Source organism: Triturus cristatus, chromosome 6 (genome assembly GCF_964204655.1).
Source record: "Triturus cristatus chromosome 6, aTriCri1.1, whole genome shotgun sequence".
Taxonomy (NCBI): Eukaryota; Metazoa; Chordata; class Amphibia; order Caudata; family Salamandridae; genus Triturus; species Triturus cristatus.
Window position 1 is genome coordinate 1,339,577,324 of NC_140589.1, and position 20,057 is coordinate 1,339,597,380.

A 20,057-nucleotide genomic window follows, 5' to 3' on the forward strand; every position below is an offset into this window, starting at 1 on the left:
CTGTCTGGTTTGTGAGTGACAGGGACAGGGGTGGCTCCCAGAGGCTGGATGAGTCAGCCCAGGGCTGAATAGGGAAATTCCCCTGTAGATGGGTGGGAGGAGTAGCACCTGGGCCTGAATAGGGCTGTGCCTGCCTTCCACAATGCTGGCTCTACCCCCTGCTGGGCGGCTGACGACCCTGCCCCTCTCTCTCAAAGGAAAGAAGAAACCAAGTAAACAGAGTGCTCCAGGACTGGCCAGAACTGGTTCTGACTAGGCCAAGGCCCCTCTCCCTGCAGAGGAAAAAGGATTTTGGGGTGTAAGTATTGGGACCCAGACTACAGAAAATTAGATCATCCTGGAATCAAGAAGGAACCTCTGCCAAGGAGAAAGCTGGAATACTGAAGAGGAAGGACTGTCCTGCTGTGTTTGTGGGCTGACCTGCAGTTGCTTTGCTGCCAAGGAGAGGGGAAGGACTTTGCTGTTGCTGTGTCCCCTTGCTTGAAGAGATCTCCAAGGGCTTGAGAAGAGCTGGCCTCCTGTTAAGAAGTCCCAGGAACAAAAGGGCTTCACCCCCAGCTTCCCCCTGAACTCTGCTGAGTGAGTTCTGCCCTTCCTAGAGTGCTTGATCCAATTGTGGGGCCTCTGGAAGTTGTGCCTGCTGTTGGGAAGCTGACCAAGAAAAAAGAAGCAAAGGATCTACACTTTTTCACGCACAGCCAGCTTAGCGAGAAAATTTCCATCGCTCCGCTTGTTAGCGGGCAAAATTTTGTCGCTGCGAACATCGTCGCAGAGCCAGCTCAGATCCCCGCTCCGCTCGTTAGCGGGCAGAATTTTATCGCTGCAAACTTCGTCGCAGAGCCTGCCGCCGCTGGGTGAGATAGTTGCAGAGCCAGCCAAGATCATCGTGCCGCTCGTTAGCGTGCAGAATTTTATCGCTGTGAACATCATCGCAGAGCCAGCCAAGATCATCGCGCCGCTCGTTAGCGTGCAGAATTTTATCGCTGCGAACATCGTCGTAGAGCCAGCCAAAATCATCGCACCGCTCGTTAGCGTGCCGAATTTTGTCACTGCGAATATTGTCGCTGGGCCAACCCAGATCATCGCTGGTGAAATTGTCGCCCCGCTCATTAGCGAGCTTAATTTTGTCGCATCGTGCCTTAGCGAGTAAATTTCTACCGGAAAAGCTACGCCTTGGAATCCATACAAGTATCGCCTCACTCCCCATACAGACCGGATTCGTCACCCACACCCGCTGCGTGCAGCGGGATTGCCGCCTCACCTCCCCAGGGTCTCAGGACTGACGCTGTTGCTTGTTTTTCGACGGCTGAGCGCCGCTAAGAACTTTTATCGCATCACCAGGTACTGTTGGCTAAAATTGACGCTGAGGTGAATGATTTTGTCGCTAAACTAAGAACTCTTTTTGAAACCATATTCTTGAACTGTGTATGTTGGATTTTTGTCGTTTTGGTCTTGTGTAGTTTATATAAAAGTACTTTATTTATCTACACTGATGTGGAGTCCATTTGTGGTGTTTTCACTGTGTTACTGTGAGTGTTGGTACAAATACTTTACACATTGCCTTTGATAAGCCTGTCTGCTGTTGCCAAGCTACCAAGGGGGTGAGCAGGGGTTATCTAAAGAGTGTATCCCCCTTACCCTGACTAGAAGTAAGGGTCCCTATTTGGACAGTGGTACCTACCTCTGCCAACTAGAGACCCCCAGATCTAACACACGTACAAATGTGAATTGTAGTTCAAAGACACCACATTTGAAAACTGACCATTTTTTTAGTTTCTGAAGCAAGTCGTAAGGGGGGTGGTGATCTCTTTTGTCAAAAATCGGGTGTTTTTTGCTTCAACAATAAAGGCCTCCAAATGTTATTTAATTCAATTCCTGTAGTGGAGAAACACTTTTTAAGGCCTCAGATTGAGTAAATTGGCCATTTTCATTCACTTGTACCCATTCCTCTCATCTTGTGTTCAGGGCCCCTGGAAGCATGAAAATACCTTTAAACAACTCATGTTATCTCTAAAAGCGATTATCCACATACAAATGTGAATTGTAGTTCAAAGACATGACATTTAAAAATGGACCATTTTTTTCGTGTCTGAACCATGTCGTAAGGGGGGGTGGTATCTCTTTCGTCAAAAATCGGGTGTTTTTGCTTGAACAATAAAGGCCTCAAAATGTTATTTAATTCACTTCCCGTGGTGGAGAATCACTTTTTAAGGCCTCAGAATGAGTAAATTGGCCATTTTCATTCACTTTTACCCCTTCCACAAATCTTGGGTTCAGGGCACATGGAAGCATGAAAATCACTTTAAGCATCTCATTTTATCTCTAAAAGTGATTATCCATTTGCAAATGTGAATTGTAGTTCAAAGACGCAACATTTGAAAATGGACCAATTTTTAACTTTCTGAAGCATGTCATAAGGGGGGGGGGGGGGTGGTTATCTCTTTCGTCAAATATCGGGCGTTTTTGATTGAACAATAATGGCCTCCAAATGTTATTTAATTCACTTCCCGTGGTGGAGAAACACGTTTTAAGGCCTCAGAGTGAGTAAATTGGCCATTTTCATTCACTTTTACCCATTCCTCAAATCTTGTGTTTAAGGCCCCTGGAAGCATAAAAATAACTTTAAACATCTCATTTCATCTCTTAAAGTGATCATATCTAATCAGCCAGGAACCAGTGGGTCCCTGCCAGAAGCCAGGGGTCTTCTCCCCTATGAATATAAGGATCTCACCTTGTGGTGAATGAGCCACTTTTGTGGTCTGACACCCTATGATGACCCTCGACCACCACCATTTTGTACTGACTTAAGTGTGTTATGTTACCTTAGCCTTAATGTAGGATGGGTTTGCATATGCCTGCTTTTCTTCTGTCTTTTAGTGGAATAGTCTTTCCAAGAATAGAAGGTATGGGATGTTGAGGTGCAGTCTTGTGGGTGGTGGTGCACACATGTGCTCAATGTTGTATTCTGAGGGATTAAGTGTATAATGTTATTTGGGTTAGGTGAATTATGACTTTGACCTATTGGCTTTGACGTAGTCTAATGTTATTCTGCCTTCTGTCTTTACCTTGCTTCAAACTTTTCTGTGTGCACAGTGGTGCTTGTAAGTTGTGTGAATGAGAATTATAGGTGCGGACTATTGCCTTTGACAGGGCCTCATGTCTGACTCTGCCTTGCTGCTGCGTGCACAGCCGTGCTTGCAAGTTGTTTGGGTTATTCACATTCAAGGTCTTGGTGTTTTCCTGAGCGATTGTTTTTGTTTAGTGTACTGTGGAAGGCCTTGTGAGAGCTTCGTCAAGACAGAGGCTGGAAGAAGTGCGAATGGAAGAAGAGACTTGAGAGCTCCTTACTGCCATGGAGATGCTTGCTTGGAACTTGGCCAGTTCTGGTAAAATTCCTCTGGCGGTGGGAGGAGGTCTTTCACGAATCTTCTAGTGTGTTTATAGCTGAGGGTTGCAGGCTGAGAAACTGGGAGTTTGGATTCCGAGCGAGGGCAGACGTGTCTATCTCGGATTGAACCCTGGCTTGCTGAGCTCTGATCCCCGGCTGTAATTCCCCCAGTCAGAAGTGGGCAGTGTATGCACCAGGTGATGTATTGAGTTGTGTGGTTCTTTGATCATTGGAGGTGTTTTCTTTGTGGTGTGGGAGGTGCACATCCAGAGTACTCCTCTTCTCTCTATATATGTATATCTTTCTGATCTCTTGCAGGACGTCCAGTGTACCTTATCTTATATCAGTTATTGCTTGTTTATTAATCAGTATTATAGTTTTCTCAGTTATTGATTCGTGCCTTTAGATTATAAGTTTGCTACATATAGTTGAATATGTTCAATCATATTATTGATATGTTAGTCTGCTATGTTAGGTGCATTTGGCTTACTGTGTGATGCTATTTACTAATAAATACATCCCAGATATACCAATTCGTCTTTTCCTTGTAGCAGGAGGTGTGGACTCTTCTTGGCCAAGTATTCTGTTGTAGAAGGATGGGTGAATTCCCTTCTAGCAGGTAATTGTGTTATAGGAAGTTGGCGCTACTCCTCACAAGTGATGCGCAAATTATTGTTTTCTTGCCTTGCCTTGCCTTTGGGGGAGTGTTGAAAGTTTGCCCACCTTAGGAAGTGCAAAGGTGTAGTATATTTGCCTCCCAGGTGGGAGTGCAGGGATTGGGTGTGGCTTATTGGTGAGTAGCCACATTCAAAACATTTTGGCGTAGTCGGTTGCAGGATCTGAACATTGATTTAAAAGGGGAAGAAATGTTTTTTTGTTTTTTTTTAGAAATTGAAAGCAGACTCTTAGATATCAATTGATTTATTTGCATGGCGGTAGCCCATATTATGTGCTGGCTCATGAAGTGAGCTAATTGTGCTGAGTTAGAATTGGTGTGTGTGTGTGTGTGTTTAAGTGTGTTTTGTAAAAAGTGCTTATAAATAGCTTGCTACGTAAGGCAGAAAGGACTGGATCCCTTTCAAGTGTTTGCTAAGGAATGCATATCAAATGTTTTCAGTTGCAAAGTGAATGTAAAATGTCAGAACATAACTCTGAAGCGTGGGACTCCTTCGAGTTTAAAGACTCCGGAGTTGCAATTAAGGGTGTTAATCAGCAGGAGATTAATGACATTTTAGACAGAGACAGCGGTGTTATTTTAAATGTGTTGGTTAATATGCATCAAACATGTGGGCATTTGCAAAAAGAACGTAGTGAGTTGAAAACAGAGCTAGTTGATGCCCAGTTTGAAAATATATCTTTGAAGACAGAATTAAATGTGTACCAGGCTGTGAAGCTGTTTACTTTGACCAGCCAGAATGATTCAGATGTGATAAATGTTACAGAGAATACAGTCAGTCTACGAGCTACACAGACGGTTTTAATTAATTCTTCTGAGGAGCTTTCTCAGCCAGAAAGGAATGTGCATGAAAGTAAACAGACTAATGTTTTAGGCTTAACGATCACCGGTTGCGGACATAAATTAGACATTACAGTGAATGATACATTTTGCTTCGAAAGAGAAATGCAACAATATGATTTTGGATGTGAACAGCAGATTGTGTACAATGGTTACAGTAAAGTGCAGGGAAATGAAAGGTTACTTTTAAATTCAGATGCTGGACAAATGTTGTGCTTTTGCGCACCAACAGATACTGGACAGAACAGAGTTGGAGAAAATGTGGTTTGCCTATGGGAGATTGCAATGGTTATTAAGTGGCATGTACAGACAGAAAAACAGTTTGCACAGGATTTGATAGAAAGTCCTGAAGTGGAGTTTGAAACACAAGATTTCCCAGTGAAGGTGCCCTATGTTATAAAGGAAATTAATTTGAAAAAGTACAGAATGCCAGATGGGCATGAAGGGATCAGTGAGATCATTCAGGGCTTGACAGATTGAGGTGGTGACCCTAATTGTGTAGCATGTGTGCAAACATACCTTCTTTGACTGATGCTGTCCCAGATATTGTTACAGAAGTACCATGGGACTTGATATGTGACTTTTGATATTGCCAATGCTTCTTTTCTTTTTGATATGTCAAGAGCAGTTTAGTTTTTTTTTTTTCATGAGGTTATAGACTAATGACAGTTAAGAATTTGCTTGAATTAGTTAGACAGAATGGGGGAGCATTTTCAGATTAAAGAATGTGAAGTCTTGCTGGAGGTAAGGAATGGTTAAAGCTGTTTTTCCTCTCAGACATGTAAAGAGTTGTTCTGGGAGTGGGTCATTTGAAAGCGTCTTTCAGATTGATGTTTGGGAGGCTTGCAATGAGATCATCCAGCAATGCTGAGAAGAGCTCAGGCTTTTTGTGAAGGCTGGGGAGGAATTCCTACAGGAGGGGTCATCTCAGCTCCTCTCCCCGGTAGGCAGAGCAGATAGATAGGTACAGACGAAAGTTGGCAGCAGGAGTTCAGAGCACGTTGACCTTGAAGAGATAAGGTGCGAGCTAGAGACAGCAGAGACGTCTCTGCTTGTTGAGGGGCCATTTGGTGTCCGCAGAGATTTGTGAAGGGGGGCAGCACCTGTGAGGGGTGAAGTGAGAGAAGGAGACTGCCCCAGCCCTTCTTGCTGTGTATAGAAAAAGAGAGATTTTACCAAGAATTCAGAGGCTAAAGCGTTGGTAGTATTCTTAGACAATTCCTCAGAGCTAGAGGAGGGCTATGTAGAAATGCAAGCTTTTGAAAAAATGTTTTTTGCAAGAAGAGTGATGCTTGTTTCTTTTTTCAGATTTGCCCAGTTCTCCGCGTGTGAGTGGGACTCCCTTCTCCCGTGTGAGTGGGGCCCTCCCTCTCCCCCCCCTCCCCTCCCCCCACCCCCAAGCCTGGAGTGATCGCCAGACCAGACGGTGGCGGCTGATGCCTGTGGCCGACCAGAATGGATGGGGTCCTCCCTTGTCAAGGAGATCAGATATATACCGGAGATCAGATATATACCGGAGAGCATGATGGACTGCTTCTTTCCAAGCACAGAGGGATAAGCAAAGTGTGGAACTGTTTCCTTCACGTGAGGCCAACTTTCCATGCATGAAGGCTGTGTGCCTTTCACACAGGGTACCTGCTTGTGTGACAGTGAAGACAAAACAAAAGAAGGAACTACAGGATGGGCTTTGCCAGAACTGTTTTATCAACGTGAAGTTCAGATGCGATGGGAGCCGGCTGTGTGTTTTTTTTACACAGAAGGACTGTTTTTGTTTTTGTGAATGAAGACCTATAGAGACGCTTTACTGCGATCGGCGTAGATATTTTCTGAGTTAGTGAACAGTAATAACCTGTAGCTGTTGCTTCAATATATGAGTTTGGCAGTAGAGTTTCCAGTTTAACCATTAGAGGCATTAGGAGCATTCAAAAGCTTGATTCATTTATTTTGTGTATTCATTTAAACATGTATCCAGATATCTATGAGCTATTTCTAGATGCACCTGAGTTATTGCTTCTACATGTATTTAGGGAATGCAGACTTTATTTGCTCTAAAGTGATTATCATATGCTTTTGATGAGTTTTTCAGTTTTGCAATGGAGCATTTCGATCATAGTTTCTTTTTAGTCATGATTTGTTTTGAATTATGTATTTTTATGTAGCCGCTTCAACAGATGAGTTGCTGTTTCAACATGTGCTTTTTAGTAATTGTGCCTTTCAATTTAGAAATGTGGTTTTAAATGATTTTGCTTCCATTGAGATATGCAGTGCTTCAATGATAGTTTTGTTTTTCAGTTATGATGTACAGTTGCTATTTGCTTTGCAATTATTTCATTTTTGCAGTTAAGAGATGCAGTGCTTCATTCATAGTTGTGCCTTTAGTTGAGGATTTTGTTTTTGATATATGTGAATGGTGATGATCGAGGGTCATGGGGTGCAATGTGGTGAATGAGCCACTTTTGTGGTCTGACACCCTATGATGACCCTCGACCACCACCATTTTGTACTGACTTAAGTGTGTTATGTTACTTTAGCCTTAATGTAGGATGGGTTTGCATATGCCTGCTTTTCTTCTGTCTTTTAGTGGAATAGTCTTTCCAAGAATAGAAGGTATGGGATGTTGAGGTGCAGTCTTGTGGGTGGTGGTGCACACATGTGCTCAATGTTGTATACTGAGAGATTAAGTGTATAATGTTATTTGGGTTAGGTGAATTATGACTTTGACCTATTGGTTTTGACGTAGTCTAATGTTATTCTGCCTTCTGTCTTTACCTTGCTTCAAACTTTTCTGTGTGCACAGTGGTGCTTGTAAGTTGTGTGAATGAGAATTATAGGTGCGGACTATTGCCTTTGACAGGGCCTCATGTCTGACTCTGCCTTGCTGCTGCGTGCACAGCCGTGCTTGCAAGTTGTTTGGGTTATTCACATTCAAGGTCTTGGTGTTTTCCTGAGCGATTGTTTTTGTTTAGTGTACTGTGGAAGGCCTTGTGAGAGCTTCGTCAAGACAGAGGCTGGAAGAAGTGCGAATGGAAGAAGAGACTTGAGAGCTCCTTACTGCCATGGAGATGCTTGCTTGGAACTTGGCCAGTTCTGGTAAAATTCCTCTGGCGGTGGGAGGAGGTCTTTCACGAATCTTCTAGTGTGTTTATAGCTGAGGGTTGCAGGCTGAGAAACTGGGAGTTTGGATTCCGAGCGAGGGCAGACGTGTCTATCTCGGATTGAACCCTGGCTTGCTGAGCTCTGATCCCCGGCTGTAAATCCCCCAGTCAGAAGTGGGCAGTGTATGCACCAGGTGATGTATTGAGTTGTGTGGTTCTTTGATCATTGGAGGTGTTTTCTTTGTGGTGTGGGAGGTGCACATCCAGAGTACTCCTCTGCTCTCTATATATGTATATCTTTCTGATCTCTTGCAGGACGTCCAGTGTACCTTATCTTATATCAGTTATTGCTTGTTTATTAATCAGTATTATAGTTTGCTCAGTTATTGATTCGTGCCTTTAGATTATAAGTTTGCTAAATATATTTGAATATGTTCAATCATATTATTGATATGTTAGAGTCTGCTATGTTAGGTGCATTTGGCTTACTGTGTGATGCTATTTACTAATAAATACATCCCAGATATACCAATTCGTCTTTTCCTTGTAGCAGGAGGTGTGGACTCTTCTTGGCCAAGTATTCTGTTGTAGAAGGATGGGTGAATTCCCTTCTAGCAGGTAATTGTGTTATAGGAAGTTGGCGCTACTCCTCACAAGTGATGCGCAAATTATTGTTTTCTTGCCTTGCCTTGCCTTTGGGGGAGTGTTGAAAGTTTGCCCACCTTAGGAAGTGCAAAGGTGTAGTATATTTGCCTCCCAGGTGGGAGTGCAGGGATTGGGTGTGGCTTATTGGTGAGTAGCCACATTCAAAACACACCTTTGCTCAGCTTAGGGCCTTATGTTCTATTAGGAAGCTGAAGACGGGCAAAAGCCCAACCACCCAGTATCTCTTGGAGTTACTCAGGCTGGATGATCTCGTAGGGCCTAGTGGGCCTGAAGGGGTAGGCAGAGTGGTTGGGGCAGCAGTTGAGGGTGGATCTAGGGATGGAACTCCCCCTGGCCCAACCTCTACTGCTCACCAGACTGATGACAATGATCAGGATCTGGACACCCCAGCTCCACTGGATGAGGATGATGAGGAAGAGCACAATGCTCCCCTCTTTGTCCCTCCAAGAAGAGTTGAAGGTAGGGTTAGAAGGGATAGATCTCTCTCATGGGAGTCTGTCCATTCTACTTATCTGTAGGGACCTCTATTTCTTCTCACAGATGGAAGGAAACCTCCCAGGAGAGGAGAGAGAGAGACTGCTGAAGTATGAGCAAGCTCAGCTTCACCTCAGAAAGCAGCAGATGGCCCTAGATAAGGAAGCCCTAGATCTCTACAGAGCTAGAAAAAAGGAGGGACTAGAGTCCCTTGGTGGCAGCAACTTCCCTAGAGATAGAGAGAGGTCTTATGACCATAGAAACCTGGGTAAGATTGTCGCTCCCTACCAGAGAGGGGATGACATCCACAAATGGATAACTGCCTTGGAGAGGGCCTGTAAGGTACAGAGGGTCCCCCAAGGGCAGTGGGCAGCAATCGTATGGCTATCCTTTGCAGACAAAGGTAGCGATAAGCTCCTCACTGTAAGAAAAGAGTATGCTGATGATTACCAGATGGGTTTGGCCTAACCACTGAACAATACAGGATAAAGTTCAGGGATACCCAAAAAGCACAACATCAAGACTGGGAGGACTTTGTTGACTGTTCTGCTAAGGTTCTGGAAGGGTGGTTATTGGGCAGTAAGGTATGTGACTTCAGAGCATTGTACAATCTGATAATGAGGGAACAGATTCTTAATAGCTGTCAAAATCAGCTGTTGCACCAGTACCTGGTAGACTCTGATCTGACCTCTCCCCAAGAATTGGGAAAGGAGGCAGACAAATGGGTCAGAACCCGGGTGAGGCAGAAGGTACAGAACCAAGGTGGTGACCCTAAGAAGCAAGATTCTAAGAACTCTAACATGGGTGGGGAGAAGGGTAAAGACCAGAAGTCTTCACAAGGGCCCCAAAAATCTTCTTCAGGTGTGGATTCACAGTCTAAACAAAGGGATAGGCCAAAAGAAACCTTGGTGCAAAGTCTGTAAGCAAAATTAACACTGGACCAGTGATTGCACCAAGTCCAAAGAGAATTTTCCAGCCCCCACGGCACCTGCTCCCCCTGGTGCAGTTACAATTGGTGGTGGGAATACACAAGCCAAGGGTTTAGTAGGGTTGACCCTGGGTACTGAGTTGGGCTCTGGCCTAGTCAGAGAAACCACTCAGGCTGTTCTTGTCTGTGATGGGGACATGGATATGACCCCCTCTGTGAGGCCCAGTAACTTGGGCAAGTACAGGCAACAGCCTTTAATCAATGGAGTACAGTCTTTGGCATTCAGGGACACAGGAGCAAGTGTCACTATGGTGACAAAAGATCTTGTGGATCCTGGGCAGATTATACTTGGTGAAATGTACCAAGTGACCATTGCTAGCAACGTCAGAACAGACCATTCTCTGGCAGTTGTTAACTTCTCCTGGGGAGGGGTAACTGGCCTTAAGAGGTTGTGGTGAGTGCAGACCTACCAGTCGAATGCTTGCTTGGCAATCATCTAGAGACTTCAGCTTGGGCAGAAGTAGAGCTCAGGACCCATTCAGAAATGCTGTGCATCCCTGCAGATGTGTTTGCTGTGACCAGGTCACAGACCAAAATGTCTAAAACTGAACAGGCCATGGATTCTGGAACAATTGACCAAGTGCCATCCAAGAGGAGGGGCAGAAGGGTTAAGGCAGAGCCTTCCCCCCTGACTCAGAAGGAATAGCAGTCTCTTTAGGGAGATGATCCCTGTCCTGAAGAAGGAACTGTCCCAGAAGAGCTTGACCCTGATCAGGTTGAGTTCTTGGGGACAGGGGGCCCTTCCAGGGCAGATTCGAGCCAGGAGCAGCTTAACTGCTCCTCTCTTGAACCCCTCAGACAGCAAGCTGCTGCTGAGGCTGCTGGGTATGCTAGTGGTCCCCATAAGGTATATTGGGATGATGGACTCCTGTATTCAGAGTTTAGAGACCCCAAGCCTGGTGCCACCAGGAGGTTGGTTATACCTCTGAAGTTCAGGGGCTTCCTATTGACCCTAGCCAATGCTATTCCTTTAGCAGGTCACCTGGGCCAGAACAAGACGTGGGACAGGCTGGTCCCTCACTTTCACTGGCCCCACATGTCTGAAGACACAAAGGAGTTTTGTTGCTCCTGTGTCACCTGCCAAGCCAGTGGCGAAGCAGGTGGCACTACAAAGGATCCCCTCATACCACTACCTGTGGTGGGGGTGCCCTTTGAAAGGGTGGGGATTGGCATTGTTGGTCCCATGGATCCCCAAACAGCATCTGGGCACAGATGTATCCTGGTGGTAATGGATCATGCTACCAGGTACCCAGAAGCTATTCCACTTAGGACCACTACAGCACCTGTGGTGGCAAGAGCCTTGTTTGGAATTTTCTCAAGAGTGGGTTTTCCTAAGGGGGTAGTATCAGACAGAGATACCAACTTTGTCTGGTTACTTAAGAGCAATGTAGAAGGAGTGTGGAGTGACCTACAAGTTCACCACACCCTATCACCCACAATGCAGTGGTTTGGTTGAAAGGTTCAACAAAACCTTAAAGGGCAGAGTCAGAGTCACAGAAGCTTTATTCGATTGATATGTTATTCAATCATAAAAGCACATAAGAAAGAAATATTTTCAGTAAGTAAGAATTAATTAGTTAAAACAATAGACATTTCATAATTATTATAACACAGTCTTCAGTACATATAAAGGGACATATATATGAGGCTAAAAATCAATTAAACATACATAAGCTTCAGATAAATAAAAACTTGTTTTAAAAAGATCACGATTCTAAAAACACTAAGCTCATTGTCAAGATATTGCAGAGCCTCAAAGGCTGGTCGACATTGGCGGAGACCGAACATTTTTAAAACGGGCACTATATACAGTTTTCAGTGGGTATACAATTTACAGAAGAATAGAACATGAATCGTTGATTGGGAGGAACTATTATCACATAGGCAAGGCTGAAGGTTTCTCGACCAATCATTCATCTTTGGTAATGACACTAATCTTTGAAAAAACCCCAGTCTAAATCTTGTTAGAATGAATCTATCGTATACACCAGGTACAAAGGTTAGATAGGGTTGAATTTTAAATGTGGTTAAAATCATCTGATTTTGGAAGACAGTCGGTTTTAATGAATCATTTGTCATTCTGTGGCTTTCCAAAAGCAGTAGCCCTTCTCTTAAGTCCTTCCTTGAAATAGTCCCAAGTGAACTCTGATTATTAAAATTCTCCAAGCGACCAAGGTCATTTAAGGAGTTACATACGTACGCAATCCAGGGGATATTCAAAAACCCATCCAGTTTACAAATATCTAAAATAATCTCCCGATTCAATTTAGCCTCTTCCTTAATCCAGAGCCTATGCCATAAAAGGTTAGGCTCTAGCTTAATTAAATCAGAGATAAAGGTAAGCCCCAGTTTTGCGTGACATACGGTAGAAGAAGTACCACTTGGGACTGATAGAAGGTATTTGAGAAATGAGTTCTCAACATGCTGAATTTTGTTCACATCTGCTAGCCCCCAGAGCCCTGCTCCATAGGTGGCTAATGAAACACACTTGGCCTTATATATTTTTATAAGTTCCACAGGTGGTCTTTTACCCAATCTTTTAGCGAAGTTAATAAGGGCAGTGGTGGCTCTAAGTAAAGCCAGTTTATTGGCGTCAATCGCTTGCGCCCATGTGTCACCGTGCGTAAAAAGAATCCCCAAATAAGAGAATTTGGCAGTAGCCTCAATCTTTTGTCCTGCAACAAACATTGTATTAAATTTCTTTATCCTACGCCCACAGTGCATAGAGTACGTTTTAGACGTATTTACTCTCAAGCCTAAATTCTTCATAAAATTCGTAAAGCTGTCCAGCAGCCTCTGAAGGCCCACCTGCGTTCGGGACATCAGAACTGCATCATCTGCGTATAAGAGTGCTGGGATGGGTCTCCCAGCCACAAGAGGACAGACATTGTTATTTTCAAGTAGGGCCCCTTCCAAACAATTAATATAAAGATTAAAAAGGAAAGGGGCCAAAACACAACCCTGCCTAACACCACTATTTATCGAAAAAGCGCCTGACCGTTCCCCATTTACCCCACAACGGACTCGGGTCGTAGCTTAATTGTAAAATCTTTTAAGATAATAAATAATCCTATCTTCTACCCCCAATTTTTCTAAAATGGCCCAGAGTTTACTGTGGATCACACAGTCAAAAGCGGCTGTTAGATCCACAAATACTAAAAACAGATTCCCCTTTTTATTTTTTGCCCTTGTATATTTCCCAATCAGTAATGACAGATTAAGACCCTGTTCAACAGTGCCCAAGCCTGCACGGAAACCGTATTGGAGGTCTGACAGGACAGAGTTTGCCTCCGCCAAGTCCTGAAGACGTTCCAAAATGACAAAGCCAACAACTTTAGTTATAGCGTCCACCAAAGAGATAGGCCTATAGCAGCCTGGATCTTGCCTGTCCCCCTTCTTAAAAATAGGCACCATGGTTGATTCCACCCAGGTGGGTAAGAAAGCTGAGTTACAACTTGCAGACAACACCTGAAGAATGATGGGGCCCCACAAAGGTAAATTTGACTTGAAAAAGTCAATTGGGACCCCATCGGGGCCGGGAGCTTCGCCTCCCTGGCTAGAAGAGAGAGCCCACTCTATTTCATCCAGAGTGAAATCTAGATTCACAACCGCAGGAAATGAGATTAACTGCTGTTTCTCATATTCATTATTATACAAGATATCCGGATTTCCCTCACCTTTATAAACTGCTGAAAAATGGCAAATCCATTGGTCGCCAGTAATGGAGACTTCAATAGAAGGGCCAGGATCACTTATGAGGAAAGGCGCCTTGACCGCCTTCCAAAAGGCCTGGCCATCACCTAGCAATGAGGCTTCGTGTAAGGCTTCCCAAGCATCTCTCTTCAGTGTAGCTTTCCTATCCCTAATAGCTTTCCTATATTCCCATCTAGCGTGTCTTATATCATTTTGATTTCTCGGTATCATGTGCAACACTTTTTTCATGATAGAATATGATTGTGTACACCTGGAGTTGAACCAACCATTTGACTTCCTAGAGCCCCTTTTCTTTCTAAGGAGAGATGCCTTGATTGTACTAGAAATCTCCTTAAAAGTGTTTAAAATACTATCTGGGCTAGCAATTTCACTCAGACACCTCTCGATAGCATCCTTACATTTACCTATCACATACTTAACTGTGGCGGTCTGGTCAACCATTGACCAGCGTACCGAGTAACCGGTAAGACTGCTCAGAGCAACATTCTCCAGTAACCGGTCACTACCTAACGGCCTAGTAATTCTGTTTGAAGGAAGTGTAATCGCCGTAAAAAGGGGGAAGTGATCACTCAGTGCAATCCCTGAGACGCTAAATGATTGAAGAAAATTAGCGTGGTTACTTGAGATTAGGGAAAAGTCAATTATGGAACAAAGTCCGCGCCCACTAAAAGTCCAGGGCATAGACAGGGGGGGGGGGCGGGGGGGGGTACGCAATTCATTAAGAAAGCCCAGATCGAGACTGAAAATTAAGTCATTATACAAATCACCCACTGCAGAATGTTTAAAGTGAGAGGTGGGGGCTCCATCCTCCTGCAACCCACAAATATTATCATCAAAGTTAGGACACAGTGCACAATTAAAATCTCCAACCAGTAACAAAATTGTTTCTTTTGCCTTATTCACACCTACATTTTTTAATCGTTTGCCCAGATCTTTTATGACGGGACTAACTTTGTCAGAGGGAATATTATTATAAATTTGGTCAGAACAAGGCAATACCTTATAGGTACATATCCCACCTTTTGCCCTCCCACTTAATGAATCCATGGCTGGGGTGTGAAATGTCCTATACCCATTTATGTGAATCACTTCCTGGGTCCAAGTTTCCTGTAGACACAGTATGTCTGATTGGGAGATAAAAGCTTGCCAAAGCGTGTTGTCTAACTTGGGGCGAATACCAGCAATATTCCAAGAGACAATATGACAAACAGCGCGCTTATCGCTGTCTATCATTGTCGTATGGAATACCGGGAGGGGAGGGGCCTCTAGAGGAGCTGATGATCCAGTTTGGTTGGCACACAAATGAGATACAGGGCCCTGATGCTCATCTGGGGTATTAACAATTTGGGAATGTGTAATAGTAGCTTTACCCATTGTCAATTTTCCAGCATCATTGCTCCTGGTAGACCCAAGGGAGGCTAAGTTTAAATCAGTAACCATCCCCTGGCCCAGTCAATCAATGGCCTCCAGTGAGTTCAAAGCATCACATTGATTGCTCACAGGGCACATGTACCTTAATTCTCCCCTACCTTGGTAATTTTCCACCCAAAACCTAGGCCTACGTGGTCTAATCGGTTGGTGAAAATAACATAGTGGAAGAATGTTAATCTCAGTGGGATTAACAGGCCCGTTACTGCTCCTTTCCAAAATTGTGTGAACCAAGTGAGGTGAATTAAAAGTTACCACTATGCAATCTCCGTAGAGGGTCTTGATGGAGTTTCCTACCCATCCAATTCTCCTTACCATTTTAGATTCATAAAAAAGAGCATTGCTAATACCTGTCCTTAACGCAATCAAGTGTAAGGACTTGTTACACAAAGTAGACCAATGCTCCAAGGAGTTAACTGAGACTGGGGGAATATTCGTTAAAACAGCTGTGTAGGGGGCTGCTTCTGGAGGAAGATTTAAATTTCTAGTATGATTCAGGGATTTAACTCGAAGAAATAGAAGGATTGAGGGCATGATTAAAGGGCTCCCAGAAAAGCTCAGGTGAAGATGGGACATTCTCTTGCCCTGCCTTTTGTTTTCATACAGGGAGGTGCCACAAAAGGGGGTTGGCTACAGCCCCTTTGAACTTTTGTTTGGTCACCCTGTCAGGGGTCCATTGTGTTTGGTGAAGGAAGGATGGGAGTTACCTCTCAAGACCCCAAAGCAAGACATAGTGGACTACGTACTTGGTCTCCGCTCCAGGATGGCCAAATACATGAAAAAGGCAACTAAAAACCTTGAGCTAGCCAGGAACTGCAAAAAGCCTGGCATGACCAAAAGGCTGTACTGACTGTTTACCAGCCAGGACAGAAAGTGTGGGTGTTGGAGCCTGTGGCCCCAGCAGCTCTCCAAGACAAGTGGAGTGGACCCCACACTATTGTTGAACAGAAGGGCGAGGTTACTTACTTAGTAGACCTAGGAACTCCCAGGAGTCCCCACAGGGTTCTCCATGTCAACAGGCTAAAGCCATATGTAGACAGGGATGACATGGGCTCGTGGCTACTGATGAGGGACAGGAAGAAAAGAGTGACCCACTCTCTGATCTCCTCTCACAGAACCCTGATGATGGGTCAGTTGATGGTGTGGCCTTGGCAGGCAGCCTCACTGCCCAGCAGCAAACTGATTGCAGACAGGTGCTCAATCAGTTCAGGAACATGTTTTCTCTGACTCCAAGTCAGACTACCTGGTGCACTCATGAAGTGGACACTGGGTACAGTCTGCCTATTAAAAATGAGATTTATAGGCAACCTGACCATGTCAGGGACTGTATCAGGACAGAGGTCCAGAAACTTTTGGATTTGGGAGTTATTGAACCCTCAGATAGCCCTTGGGCTAGTCCAGTGGTCCTTGTGCCAAAACCTCACACCAGTGGTGGGAAAAGAGAGGTGAGGTTTAGTGGACTACAGGGGTCTCAATGCAGTCACTAGGATGCCCATCCAATTCCAATGGCAGATGAGCTTATAGAGACTTTGGCCTCAGCCAAGTACCTTAGCACATTTGACTTGACAGCTGGCTACTGGCAGATCAGACTGGCTGATGATGCAAAGCCAAAAACAGCATTTTCGACCCCAAGTGGGCATTACCAATTTGAGGTGATGCCCTTTCGTTTGACGAATGCACCTGCCACTTTCCAAAGGTTGGTGAATACAGTTCTCACAGATCTGGAAGCCTACAGTGCAGCTTATCTAGATGATATTGCTATCTTTAGCTCCACCTGGGAGGATCACATGGTCCACCTAAGGAATGTTTTGGAGGCCCTGCAAAAGGCAGGCCTCACTATCAAGGCCACCAAGTGCCAGATAGGGCAGAGTCAGGTTGTGTACCTGGGCCACCTTGTAGGTGGAGGCCAGGTTCATCCACTACAGAGCAAAATCCAGACCATCATGGACTGGGTTGCTCCAACCACCCAGACTCAGGTGACAGCCTTCTTAGGCCTGATTGGGTACTATAGGAGATTTGTCAAGGGGTACGGATCGATAGTGACACCGCTGAATGACATAACTTCTAAGAAAATGCCCAAAAAGGTTCAGTGGACAGTTAGCTGTCAAAAGGCATTTGATGACCTGAAGCGGGCCATGTGCACTGCTCTCATTCTACAGAGTCCTGATTACTCCAAGAAGTTCATTGTCCAAACAGATGCATCTGAATTGGGGGTAGGTGCTGTACTGTCACAATTGAATGATGGTCAGGATCAGCCAGTAGCTTTCATAAGCAGAAGGCTGACCCCTAGAGAGAAACTTTGGTCAGCCATTTAGAGGGAGGCCTTTGCTGTGGTTTGGGCTCTGAAGAAGTTGAGGCCATAATTGTTTGGTACTTACTTCCTTGTTCAGACAGACCATAAGCCCTTCTTATGGCTAAAACAAATGAAGGGTGAAAACCCCAAACTGCTTAGGTGGTCCATTTCCCTACTGGGGATGCACTTTACAGTGGAACATAGACCTGGGAGTAACCATGCCAATGCAGATGGACTCTCTAGGTATTTCCACTTAGAACCTGAAGACTCAACTGGTCAAGGTTAGTTTAATGTCCCTGCGTTGGGGGGGGGGGGGGGCGGTTGTGTAGGATAGTAGGATCTGCTTCACATTTTTTGCTGGTGTTTCTTTTTTTTTTTTAATTAACTCTTTTTATTTATTTGATTGTTGACACATGTCATGGCAAACACCATATACAGAGATACAAAAAGGAAAAAGGCAATAATACAAAAACAATTCCTGAAAGAACATGACAGAGACTTGGAAATCCATTGTGAAGCCTGGAAAAGAAAAAAGCCAAAGATACACATAAAAAAAACAAAGGTGACAAGCAGGACGAGACATATACCTTTATACCTATGCCACCACCACTTGGCCCAACTCATCTGTACCAGTTATCCCTGGGACCATTCTTTGATGGGGGCCCATATTCTAATACCTATCTCGCGCCTCCTTTTCCCCCTTAAAAGGTACACAGAGGACTCCATATTATACAATGCGGGCATCCTAGATCTCCAATTAAAAAATGTAGGGGCTTCCGGGCCTATCCATTGGGACGTAATGCACAACCGAGCCATTGCCATTGCTACAAAGAAAAAAGCGGCAGTATACCTAGATCTTCCGACCGTCCCGGTATCCTCATATCCCATTATGACCAGCTCTGGGGAAATTCCAACCGTGATTTTAAACACTGAATTTATAAAGTACTCATTTTCATGAAAGAATTCACCCAGACTTGGACACAGGTAAAACATGTAATTTGCATCAGCCGCTTTAAGCCCACATCTGCCACATCTATTACCCTTCCGCCCCCCCCCCCCCACTTTGCAATCTTCGCCAGCGTGTAGTACAGATCGAACACCGTCATAATAACATTGAGTCCGAAGGCTGCCAGAGATTAAGATCTGACTGGCCAGTTCTAACACAAGGCCTAGAGCCTTTAGAAGTGCTTGGGCCCCAAGGAACCACCCAAGGTAGTGACGTAGGGGACTCACAGGGGACGCGTGCAGTGTTAGAACACAGGCGCGAATCGCAGTTAACTTCTAGGGGGAAAGTCGCGGTTGGAAAATTACAAATTGAGGAAACTAAGAGGACGACTACAAGCAAACCCTTTTGGACTTAGTTGTCTAGGGCCAACACCCACGGGAGCACCGGAGTACTCGTGTTACCTCACCCAGGGAAGCCGGGTGCATAGGTGTCTTTTGGCTTCGGGTCACGTCGTCTATTTCAATGGGAGCTGGCGAAGAAGTGCTGCTGCCGGGAAGATGCGAAGTGTCCGAAGAGATACAAGCCTGGATCGAAGATGAGAAGAACCTGAAAGCAGAGGGGACAGAGTCTGGGTCACTAGCCAGTGACCAGGAAGGCGATAGGCAGATGCCCACTGATGCCGGGTGATTTCAGGTGAAGAAGGTGAAGCTTGACTCTTAAGCCACGAGGACCAGGAGGCGTCGAGGATGATCAGGAGTTGGATTTGAGCTGTCCCACAAAGGATGTCGAGTGCTGCAGCGTCAGTGCCCGGATTGGACACAACAAGCCTTGGCAACAACAACCAATGCAGATAAAGAAGAAATGCTTCGGTGCAGACCAGCAAGGCCTGAGGGACTCACCACTTGGTTGGGAATCAGGGCACATCCGGAGCAACCAGGGAAGCCCAAAGAAAGTCAAAGTTCTCCCCTCAGGGACCCACCAGTTGACGGACCAGGGATCGCAAGACAAAACACAAAATGGCAGCCCACGGGTCACTCGGGGTGACTAGGCCAAAAATCTTTGGTGGATTCTGTTCTTGAGGTGGGGGCTACAAGTAAGCCCAAGCACGACTTCAAGAGACATTGAGAAGTCCATGCACTTGCAAAAGTGCACGGTGACCAGGAGTTCCGGTTCCATGCTACTCACGAGGGCTGCGGGTCTCCGCTTTGCTGGGGACTCAGGTCAGCCTCTGATATGTCTGGAAATCCTCTTCCTGGGCTGCAAATAATATGGAGTCCAGCGGGAGCTTCGGAAATGCAGACCCACAAAATGCTTTGTTGGTGCCTGCCAAGCAGGGGAGTCACTCCTTGACCCCAAGGGAGATTTTTTTAGTCCTCTAGTCTTTAGTAGAGCGTTGAAGTTCCAGGATTCAGCTTCAGAGTTTTGTCCAGGGATATCTAAAGTTCTGGTTACAGAGGTTCCTTACTTATACCTAAGGAAGGGGTTGGGCTAATTATGGGGACCCACCTATGGGAAGGTTTGGAAAGAGGGGTGGCTACACCCATTTCTT

The 20,057-nt window shown here is 45.1% G+C and overlaps 1 long non-coding RNA gene across 1 annotated transcript; it reads left to right on the forward strand.

Moving 5' to 3' along the window:
• Positions 1–3,467: 3,467 nt before the first annotated feature.
• Positions 3,468–8,527, forward strand: LOC146821400 (uncharacterized). The gene is made up of 2 exons (XR_014963157.1): positions 3,468–3,585; positions 6,213–8,527. It is a non-coding gene; the product is annotated as an uncharacterized LOC146821400 (long non-coding RNA).
• The last annotated feature ends 11,530 nt before the right edge of the window (positions 8,528–20,057 follow it).